Source organism: Falco biarmicus, chromosome 10, assembly GCF_023638135.1.
Source record: "Falco biarmicus isolate bFalBia1 chromosome 10, bFalBia1.pri, whole genome shotgun sequence".
Lineage (NCBI taxonomy): Eukaryota > Metazoa > Chordata > Aves > Falconiformes > Falconidae > Falco > Falco biarmicus.
In genome coordinates this window covers 4359603-4371671 of record NC_079297.1, presented here as the reverse complement: position 1 = coordinate 4371671, position 12069 = coordinate 4359603, and the positions used below count along the sequence as shown (strand labels likewise).

General features: G+C 40.9%; 1 long non-coding RNA gene across 1 annotated transcript in view; it reads right to left on the bottom strand.

Annotated features, from left to right (window-relative positions):
* The window catches only part of LOC130156529 (uncharacterized), a 208630-nt gene that overhangs the window by 48331 nt on the left and 148230 nt on the right, over positions 1–12069 (bottom strand). Inside the window, exon 3 of the long non-coding RNA XR_008824455.1 lies at positions 10639–10742. This is a non-coding gene — a long non-coding RNA (uncharacterized LOC130156529). The remainder of the gene's footprint in view (positions 1–10638; positions 10743–12069) is intronic.

Here is a 12069-nt window from a genome sequence, read left to right as displayed (position 1 = left end):
AAGAGCTACATGTCACAGAACGTGACGAACACAGAAATCTGTAGCGTGGGTGGATTTGTGAAAGAAGAGCTTTTGAGTGTGGCCTGCCATTCAACTCTGCACCTGGCAAAGAGTGAAAACAATCCTAGCAAGCCAACTAAAACAAAACAAAAAGCAGGAATGGAATCAGCAATCTCAGGGCAACTCTTGCCACAACCCTCCTAAAGTTTCACGAATCCCACATTCCCTCCAGCTGGAAAAGCAGCCAGGTTTCTGTCACTAACCGAAGCCACCAGCATTTGTGTGACTGGCTATCTCCCGAATGAGGATTACTGAGGTAGCGGGCCAGTTCCCTCACTGGTGTAAAGTGGCATCATGCCAATCATGGCATACCAGCCAAGGATCCATTCCATAGTTTTTTGCATCTTAATAGGCAGAGATGGAATTATTTTGTCTCTGCAATTATTTCTGACTAATTTCTGCCATTATACCTCTGCATCCAGCACACCCCTGGGGAAGAGTATATGATTTCTCTGGTGATATCAAGCCGAGTCGCCAATGAAAACAAAGGTTATTAAAATAACGCTGAAAAATATCTCTAAATAATTTCATAATATTTGAAATTCGCATTGTGCTCCCCACATACCCATTTCAGTAGAATTTTGAAAATAAGTCAATTTTTGGAACAATCTGCAAATAGCGATATTAATAACATTCAGTAAATTGATGGCACACCCTTCCTTGGATGGCTATGTTCACTCCTCACTCCATTTCAAAACCAGATGTAGCGGAAATAAGCAGCCAAAGAATGGACAAGGAAAGGTTTTAGATTCAGGGAAAGACTTCCATATGATATTGGTGAAAAGACTTGATTTACTGAGAAGATCAGGAAGAGCGAGCAGCAGAAAGCATAGCGCATGTGTTCTTTTTTACCCTTATAACACAGAAACAAAGGAACATCAGGTAAAGATGAATGAAAACAAATTCAAAACCAATAATAAAAAAAAAAAAGAAGACATTCTGTTTCATATGCAGACCACAACCAAGTTATGGAGCTGATTGCCTCATATAAAATATCACTGATATAAGTATTTATAAAGATCCAAAAAGGATTAGTCATTGGCATTGCTAATCAAAACAATAAGTTACAACAAAAAGATAAAAATATGGTTGGGCACATGCCAAGTATTAACTGCCTGAGATAAAAATACCCCACATGCAAAATGCAATTCCACATTATAGGGTATCATGTAGGGTTTCTTCTGAAGTGTCTTGGCTGGCTACTGATGGAGGCAGGATATTGGGCTAGAAGGTTTATGGATCCGATTTGCTGAGGCAATTCCTAATTTCTTACTTAGTGATTCAGAGGGCAATAGGTGAAGTACAGTGGCACTGCCAGTTAGGGACTCACCAAAATGGGTACTAAGAGCATTTTGAGCAAAGATGTCAGTGAATAAAGATTAGATACCTGACAATAAAACATTTTTTTTGATGGGGGGGAAAAAAAAAGTAATTTAATGGAGGAAGCTGAGGAGCAAGAGTGCTGTGCTGCTGCTGCTACCCAAACTATATCTAGCACACAGACAAACACAAGATTTCTGGCTCCTGGCACCTTTAGTGTACACTAAAATGAAATAAGAATTTGTAGCTGTTCAACTAGTGAGTGCATAAAGCCTACACACATACATGCACACCTCCCTTCACCTCCACAACAAAAAAATATGTATATGGTTCTCCATTTCATTTCTACAAAAATGGTGTCAGGCTGCCAAAAGGAAATACTGATAATGGGCTGCAAAGTTTCCCTGTCCTGCGGAAAACTGAGATTCAAAGAAAAAAAATATATATATCAAGCTAGTTGTGCAGTGGAGAAAAAGGACATTCTGCATTTTTTCCTCAAGAGTTACAGACAAGAACAGTGCATAACCTGGTGGTCAGAGCATTTTTCACAGATACAGAAATTTAGGGTCATGCCTTTGTTCTGCCTGACTCAATATCTGATCAACCATGCTTTCTTTTCAGTTAAAATATCCCACCTTTCCTAAGATATCTTTTCTGAGAAAAATGTCATCAAAACTGTTACACCCTTGAAAAAGTTTGAAATTCAGTGAAGAATTTTATTTCAACACAAGGCTTTCCTTCAAACAGATAGCAACTGGCTTTAACAAGGACAAAAAAGCTCTGAAACATCCCTCAGTTTTGCTTTCTTTTCTGCACCAAATCCAGATATGTCAGAACACCTTAACTATCCAGTGTGACAACTTCTGTTTAGCTTAACAGCTTGTTCATTTTCACTGGTGTTCTCTCCAAATATATATAAATAAAAATATATAAATATTTATATGTATATAAAAATATAAAATATTGAAAATATTTAATTATATATATAAATAAATAAAGAATATGAATATATATATAAAACTATAGGCTATAGGACATAATCAACAACAAAAACAAAATTAACCTAGGCAGTGAAAGCACCACCAAAACCCTGAGATTTGCATTTCTGAAATGACACGAGTCATTTTTATTTTTCTAGTTACAGGGGCACCTCACAGTGTAGGGTAAAAGCAACTTAGTGTATCTGAATCATGTTTTTGATCAAACTTTGCTAGGTACCAGTTCAAGTTTTGAGCCTTCCTTAAACAATCACAGATTCTCATTACAAGATGTTATTCACCAAATGGTTCAAATAAACAAAGACAGTCTGGATGAAAACAGTTTGTGGTAACTTTTGCTTTAAACATTCCTATTGCGTGTTCAGCCACTGAGGGTCATCCTTAAAGCTGGATTTTGCTCAGCAGTGCTGCTATCACCTAGTCACAGATGATAATGTAAATCTTGGCATAAACAACACTCTCTCATTTTTATCAGCAGTTCTGAGGTGAGTCCTTTTGTAGCACAGAATATCCCAGCTGAAGAAATAATGTTGAGATGAACACAAAACAGCTCTTCCCGTTAGTGCCACTGCTACCATTAGTAAGTGAATAATAGGAAAGTCCTATTTTTTCAAAGTGACTCCCAGTTATGTTACAGTCAAACCTACAAGTAAGATATTTTTTTTTTTTACATTTGGCACATTTGGTAAAATAAAAAAGATCCGAAACTACTTATAAACTCATGACAAATTTGCATGAATGATTTTTAGGGATACATTCACAAATGCAGAGGAAGAATAGTAGATGGTGACACTAATTTCTGTTGAAGAAGCCCCTGCTAGGTTAAGGTGCTCATGAGGAACACGGGAGACATCTGGGCTTGTCTACCTAAAGGAACATTAACTGTTAACTCTCACCAGCCAGGACTGTACGTTATCTCCTGCTTTACTGGGTGGTTAGTATGGAAATTTCTCAGTCTTTTTTGTAGGATCTTGCTTCCTTGCCTTAATAAATATGCTGTGTACCAAGAATTGCAGCCCAGGTGTCCCACTTGCTAGATGGACGTCCGAAGCTTTTGTTAGACAATGAGTTTTGTACCCCTTATGAATAAAACCCCAGTGTCCGCAGGGTAGAGGCACAGCACTTTCCAGCAAGTGATGGTTAAAGTACTCTCCCAGGAGGCAACATCCCTTTCCCCGAAGTGGAGGAAGAAAACAAACATGGATCTCATGCACTGATCAGTACGCCCCTCCCACCACAAATGTCTTCCAAGAAATATGCAAGTATTTCATGTCTTATCAAAACAGTATTTTGAACGGAAAAACAAAGCCAGAAAAAATACATTATTTTTGCCTACATCCCAATCATTTCCCACCACACAAGACTTTTTTTGTTATCCCAGACACAAGGTGCACTGGCTTGATGAGCAGAAGCAATGGTGTAGCTGTACTAACACAAGATAGTAAATAACAGGTTTCCAGGTGAAGCTTACTGCTTCGTAAGTAGTTGTGTTCCTCAGGAAACCCCAACCTTTTTTCTCCGCATCTCTACAAAAAGTTGCGAGGGTACCTTCATGAATGTTTCCAGGATGAATGCATGCACATCAAAACACTTCTCTCTACTGTTGATGTGACAGAACATTTTCTAAAATTTGGACACGTTAAGGAAAAGGGGATACACTCACTTGTTTTCACTGTACAATGAGTTAAGACTTCATGGGGCAGGTCAGAAATCGTATTCATTCGACTTCCCAAATTCTCTTGTCTCCCTTGCCTAGAACCTGTAACATGTCCACAGTCACCCTGGGACTGAGTTGTGGGGTTTTCTTACTGAACCAGCTTATGCTATTTTTCCACTCCCCATGTAGTCCCCCTTGGTCAAAAGTTATCTTCAACATAGCTTAATAGCAAGAAACATTCCGCAAAGGCTGCATAGCATTATTTTGTTTTAAACATACTGGGAAATGAAGTGTGTGGGTTTTGGATTCTAGGATCCAGACCATCTGTTAAACCTATCAGAGGTTTGAATTCTAATTTGCTGTTGATTTAAAAATAGTCCCAGCATTACCCTGTCATTTTCTGTAAATTATATATTATTTAGTTTGCCATTTTTAAATATTATAACGTCGTCTTCTCTCTTCTCTTATGGTTTAATTTAGATTCCTTATCATCTACACTAGTACCATTCTTCCCTCCCAGTAACAGATCCTCGCCTCTGTTCTATGCCAGGGAACCTACCAGACTACTCACAGGTTTGAAAGCTGGCTCAGAAACATGAATGTTATAAGCTGAGCATAACTTCATCACTGCTGTGAGATATCTCTGTATAAAAAGCAAAAAACGAACAAAAGTTTATTTATTCTGTGGGTTTCATCAGTTTACCTATAGTCACCTTACTCATCACATATCTTGTAGTAACTTCTATTGCTACCTAAATGACCAGCAATTAAGGTATCACTGCTACTATATTAAACTGACAAGCTCTGGAAAAAAATTTCCTAGTGAGCCCCAATTTGCATTTCTCAGAATGAAGATGGATGTCATTCTCATATTTTACCTTTTGCAATGGACTCAGCACATAGCATCATGGACTCCCATGGTATTGCCTTCGCAGTCCATCCCACAGTGTTAAATGTGACATATTTTCTCAGAATACAAACAAAAGGGCTTCAGCCCCCTCCTAATGGGTGTGCAAGAAGCTAGTTCTGCCCAATATAATAGTGGCCTTTTCTGCTGAAACGGCTGGCAGCTAGAGCAACAAAACCAGATTATTTAGTTTACCTGCAGATTACCTGGATGCTTCTGTAAAGTCATACAGAAATCGTTTTATTTGTATTTACATCACAGAAATCAAAGTTGCTGTTTTCAAGCTCTGGTTGCAGCAGGAGACAACACAGGCTCATCCAGCAAACAGGAACAGATTTAGGTTTAAACAAAACCTGACACTGCAGTTCCCCACTGGCTCAGATTATTAACGGATGATACAGCAGAGCTTTGTGAAGATCAGGACTTTTTACACTCACTTGTTGCCTAACCCCAGCCAGGGAAAGACAGACTCAAGGTCTGCATTGGCCACTCTTTCCAAAAGCAGTGGCATGTATAGTTATTTTATTTCCTGGGACATTCCTGTCCCCTCACTTCAGACTCTCAATAGGAAAGTGTACTTGGCCCGAGGAGGAGTATGTGCATGCTCTATTTTATCATTTGTAAAACATACACGTCTAAAGCAGTCGATTCTCAAACATGGCCAGCGTAAAATAAATTTATTTCTCATTACTCATTTGTATTTTGGTTTAGCTATCAAAACTGCAGCTGTCATGAATTTGCGTGGCTGCAGATGCGGCCACATTAAAAACGAATTGTCTGCAGTGGGTTACATGCAGGCAGCTCTTGCCCCTGTGAATTCACAGACTAAGCTGTGTAATACTGCAACCCTCAAGACACCTCTTCCCCCAACATATTAAGTTTTCCTATTGCAAATGACTAAAAATTCAGAGATAATCGCCAAAAAGCAAAGTAAAGGGCTGCTATTAGTTGCAAAAGCAGCACTACACCCATCCATGCACAGAAGCAAACCACTGCTCCAGGTGCTTGGTACCTCTAAAGATTTGACCAATTTGTCTCATCTTATTAGAGATTATAATGGTTTATAATGCAAAGAACTTAATATCTTTAGAATTATATATCTTAGTCCTTTAGAATTGCAAAGATCAAATGTCAAAAGTTTTGTCCTCTTTTGTAAGCTCCTTAGAAGGACATGCTGATTATTATGTGAAGTGTTTTGGGGATTACAACCAAGAACTATCATCTACTGACCTTAGCACTGGGAATGCCAAAAATTCCTGCCACTGAGCCTGTTAGTCACAGACTGGATTGCAGACAAAGATTGATGCATCTCCCAGAAGTTTAAATTACCATATTTTTCCACATAATTTTAAATCTCCAGTTACAGATTTGAAGACTCTAACTCATTCTTCAGCCACTTTCTCTTTCCACGCCATAAGAACACAACACAATCTGACAGGGGTACTTGTCCACATTTAATGGAGATGCATTTGGAATCAGGACCGAGGCTTCTAGGAAAAGTACCACAAGTTCAACGCGGCTGCTCCTTCTGTGCTGCAGTGAAGCTCATGTGACAAAATACATCTATACTGACAAATAAATTACTAGGGAGGAATCACCAACGAAACAGTCATTTCACCCACCAGTTCTTCTAGGGAATTAAAGACCAAGAAGGTAAACAAAACACTGAACTGGAAAAACCCAAACAGGAATAGTACACATGAGGGCAGAGCAAACAAGCCATGCGGTAGCAGAATGGACAGCGGCAGCAACCTTCAGACAGACGCAAATGGGACGTTGCCACTTTCTCGGAGGGGTTTTAATTCCCTCCATGGATCAACTCAATGTTACAGCAGCTTCTCCTAATACTTGATGTGCTGAACTGTAGCTGCATGCAGAAGGCTGGACCCGGGAAAGCCACAGCGCCTGGCGCTGGGCAGCCTGCTCCAAGGAACGCCATGCCCTGGCTCAGCCCGCCGGCCGCCCTGGCTGGAGCGAGCTCCTCCAGCTCCCCCCCGTCCCCATTCCTGGGCTGGTATTTGCTTAGTGTCAGACAGACACAAGAGGGCTGTGGCAACACATGGCGGTGGCCTTCGGCAGACTCTTTAAACCATAACTGTACGTTAAGACTTTGTTTTGGGCAGACTCTCATTTGGGTGGTTTATTTTTACTACTTTTTAATTACTCTAATTGAAGGGGGAATATTTCCCTTCATTTCTCCCATTCAGCCACTTCACCTCCTCCCACCCGCTACTCCCTTTTGAGTCTCTGCCTGCAGACACCACGGTTAGTCATATTTCTGCATTACGCTGAAGGTTGGTTGGGCCTTCCCCCTCCCTTCAATTCTGCTGGAAAATAGAGAACAGATGAATTTCATTAACTCCCTTGGCTTGTAGGTCGACACACCCTACTACTCGTAAACACAGGGATTAGCTAAGTCCTTCTAATAAACAGAAGAGTGAAAAAAAGGTCTGGCTGCTATTTATTTAAGGGATTTTGTGTTTACAAAGGAGAGGGGAGCACATGTGAGCAAACCTGCTATTTAGCCCTGATTGAGTGAGAGTGGCCCAGAATGAGGAGAGAAAGGCTTTCCCCACAACCACTTGAACTTTAAGAGAGTCCCCACTACATAAAGGCTGGTAACCTGCCTGGTCACCTGCAGGATCCGTTACAGACCAGCATGCATCTTTGCAACTCTCGCAAATACTTAGCTAGAGCATGGTTTTGCTGGAAACTACAGCTCAAACCCAGAGCTGCACAATAGTTTTCATAGGTAATTAACTGGGCTGATTTTGTTGCTTTTGTGCATGTTTTCATCTAAACAGCACAAAGTAATTCTCCCCATTCTGATAGACGAAAGAAGGCGAAATGCCTCGGTGCTCTCAGATGATGTGGAAAAGAGCAGGCTCTTCCAGAATAACTCAGGAAGCATTCAGCACCTGCTGCGCTAACGCGGAACAGGCTTCCAAATCCCCAGCAGATTTTTTGCTCAACATTTGATATCCATTTTTCACATCCAATTATTAATCTGCATATACTGAATTCTTTATTTTCTGCAGATCTGCCTGATAATTTAAGCCCTGAAATAAGAAGGCAGAAAATGAGAGAGAAAATTAAGATCTGATTCCCAGATGGATGCCACAACTGGGAGGGAGGTGGGAGCACACAGAATAAGTCATTATAATTCAGGATGTATTTCTTGTACTGCAGCTTACTAAACAAACATTTGGATCAGAAGAGGCAGGGTAGTTTGGGATTTAGTAGTGATTTCCATGAATGACCCTGATTTATTGAGAGTTCTCAACACTAAAGCCTCACATTTCAAGGTCTTCCCCGTCCTTGTTATTCAGGACCGTTGGCCTCATTTTCCATGTCAGCTCTTAGAGGAGAACCATATTTTAACAAATCTATCACTATTGATATAAAGGAATGCCTTTTATTTTTAATGCCATCATCAGGATATGCACTGTGATAAGCATTCCCAAAAATAGTGGAAGTGAAGAAGTCTACAAAATAATTTCAGAAATCAGTTTGCAAAAAGAAACTTCTATAAATAATCTCAGGTTCTTCCAGCCAGGAGAATAATGCTATCATACAATTTTTTGTATAAATCTGTCTTTTCACTAATGCCTTTTGAATTTTCACAAAAACCCCCAAAATAAACAAGTCCATTCCTCTTTTACAAATGTTTTAATTTTCCATTAAGGAATCAGATCCTGAAAAGGTCAGAAGCAGTACCAGCAGATTAGTAGGTGCTTCCACTGATTGCAACTGGGTTATGCAAAACACATCTCATTTCCTTTGAGCTATCAAGCCAAGGTTTGAATACAGAGAGTGAGCAAATATAGAAGCACAGCTGCTTTAAGCTTCCTCCAGTCCTCACTCATAATGCACAAGTGGTGCTCCTGCACCAAACTGCACTGCGATCAAAACCAGCTGATCCTGAGTTTATCAGAATGCTACTGTTTAAATTGCACTTGAGTTTTTACATTTTCCCCTAATATATTTTACGGGGGTCCTTGTAAATTTGAGAAAATGCTGGAGCAGCTATAGCTACTAAGTGTTGTTAGCGTTTCCCTTCGCAATTTTTCCTGATGCTCTCCACTGCCTCGTGTGGACATTGGGCTTGACTGCCTCGAACTCAGCTTAAAAGAAACCGTTCGTCTTGTTCTTTCCCAGATAGATAGATAGATAGATAACATCCTTCATGTGCATATCCCAGAGCACTTAGCATGCATTAAAATCAAGTGAAATAAGAGAACATAAATTGCAAAGCAAGGAAAATTAAATATTTCTTTAAGACTTGATTTAAACACACTCAACAACATTAGGAGGTGGGTGGGTGGGTGCCACAGAGGGGAGAATCCACTATTACATTAATTCAACCTCTTTATCGTACCAAATAAATAATAAAATTGGGGATGAAGGCATTGCTAGCCAGATGGCATATAGGGTAAAACACTGACTCCCCTTGAGCAGTTTCTGGTCAAATACGGACAGCTTAATTCATGGAAAAGATGACAATTTTTAGTTCCAAGCTTTAGAGACTGTGTTAACAACTGCCTAGAAACGCTGAAGTGAGTGTCTAAGATCAGCTACTGACCTCCTAACCCTGCCTGGCTGCCTATGGACCCAGCCCACTGTACTCCCAGCACGCAGCACCCGTGTGGGCTGCAAGCCAACCTCTTCTACAGAAAGAACTCACAAGATATTTCCTATTGGCCTTGTGTTAAGTTCTGATTTGATCATCATTAGCGTTCAACAGAAGAGCACCTACCGCATGCAGTGTATTTAAGATCAGATCATTAACATCCAGTTCAAATAATGCTGCTTGGAAACTTCTTAGGCATCAGTTGCAAAAAACGTTCTTGTGTTTCTAACCCCCTTTTGCTCACAGGAGATTTCAGCACTAAGGTTGTCTGCCATGGATTAGATTGCAGGGTTTCCTGATGGCAGCGATGTGAAGCCTGTGTCTTTTCAAGGCTATGTTGCATTCCAGCAGTGACTATCAGGTAATATTTACAGGAGCTGCTGGTTTAAGCGTGCAACGATTGTGTACTCTGTTACTTCATGGCACTGTGTGTCTGGTTCACCTTATGCAGCAGAGACAACAAAGCTGTTAAATTGTCCTCCTTGAACTTACAAACCTTTCCAAAGCAACATCTCTGCACATGAGCAGTTTTGCTCCAGCTGAAATGGCTCTGCTTATCCATGTTAAGCCTGCCATACAGGAGACCATTTCCTTTTATTTTCCCCCCATAAAAAGTTGAATTATTTAAAAAAAAAAAAAAAAAAAAAAAAGAAAGAAACATTTTCTTGAGTGGTTGCAGGTCACTCTGGATCAGTGAGGTTTAACTTTAGTGTGTTGTGATGAAATATTAATACCAAGTCAGTGTGTTTATTTCTTCAAGCGTCTGGAGCCACTGAGTGTTTATGCCTCAAGATTAGCAGGAAGTGTACCCATGCATAGCAGCCCTGTACTTAGAAAGTCTGAGATTTCAACATTTGAAGACTGTCCACGGCAAATCAGCTGCATCGGATTGTGTGTCAGTTCTGCTGTGAAACACAGAGTTGTTCCCACAAGATTTCAATCCCATAATGAACCAACAGATTGTCAGGTTAATAACAGTGTTAGCAAGGCATGTCTCAGTCTCTGCGTTTCCACTGCAAAGTAGTCGGACTTATCTGGAGCAAGCAAAATCAGGCCATAAACTTACCACTGGTGGCTGAGATGGTAAGAGGGTCCCAGTTTATTCTTTGTGACAGCAAATACCCTTGGTCAGGTATAGCTTGCTTTGTGTTTCAGCATCTGAGACATCACCTGTTAAAAAGGTAAGAGACAAAACTGGTTCTCTAAGTTTTGAAGAAAACTCATGAGCTCATCATACAGTAAATGGACACCATTTGGTGGGTTGTAACAGGCTTCCAGAACACCTCTGGTAAGGCACAGCCACAGCAAAGGCTCGGAGAGGTGGGGCCAGGAGAACTGTTTGCACAGAAGGCCAGGACGTGAGGGCTGAACGAGCGCCAGGAAATCTATAGCCTCCCTCAAACCCAGCCTGCACCAGTTCACTCCATAAACATGCAGGACAGGAAGCCACTTGCCTTTCCCATTTGAAAGGTTAGAAGGGTCCTAAAGGAAGGGCAAGCGTAGGAGCAAAGGCAAAACGTAGAGGAAAAAGGATACTGCAACGTCCTGCCCCAGTTTCACAGTCTGTTTGGGGGCAGAGCCACTTCCCCTGTTCCTACAACAAGTGGAAACAGGATTTGTATTTTGGCTGAGAGTCTCTCTCGTGTCATTTACATGGGGCCATCTCAGAATTAGTCTTTTTAGGTGGGTGTTTCTCCAAATGGATGAGTCACAAAACCAAGGTCCTGGCCCCACAGCCACGTTCAGCCTAGATTTCCTTGCTATAGTTTTCAGTCTGGCACTGACAATTAGTGCCAAAGCAGCTAGAGCCGCTTGAAAGGAAATGCAAGCTACTAGACCAATTTGGCTTTGCTGTACGGGAGGAAATACAGTACAATGCATTACAGCTTGCTATGCAGAGCAATTTTCCTGCAAGCAATAGCCCAAGATTTCAGAGCGAAATACAAAAAGTTAGCACGGTGAAAGAAGAGTTACCAGACAAAGTTTCTTATGGGACATAAGAAATCTCTGTATGTGCAGAGACTGATTGGAAAAATAAAAATGAAGAAAGCTAAGGGGATGCTGCTTGGCAAAGGTGCCAAGGAGGTGGCTCACACTGACAGCGATCAGATGTGACTGAGCAGACAGAGGGAAGGCAGCACTAGTTGTCATGGGAGGGACATGCAGGTGAGGTTTCTGAGGCAGGCTGAGGTTTCAGAACGGCTCGTTCTCAAACAGGGAAGGATGAAGCAGGCTTCGAGCAAAATAATCAGCCTGTCTGCTCCCATGTCTGTGTTCACATTTGGTGTTTAAGCCTGGCATGTAGGTGATGTGAATATGGCATTCAAACTGGCTGAGTTCATGTCCGGTGGATGCTTGCTAATGTTATACAGAAGAGTTTCCTAAACCACTTGAAGGTGATTCAGTACTCCACAAACTGCAATCTGGTCTATATACACACTGATGTAGAGGATTTTTAATTCTAGTCCAATTATCTAAGAAAAAAAAATAATAGACA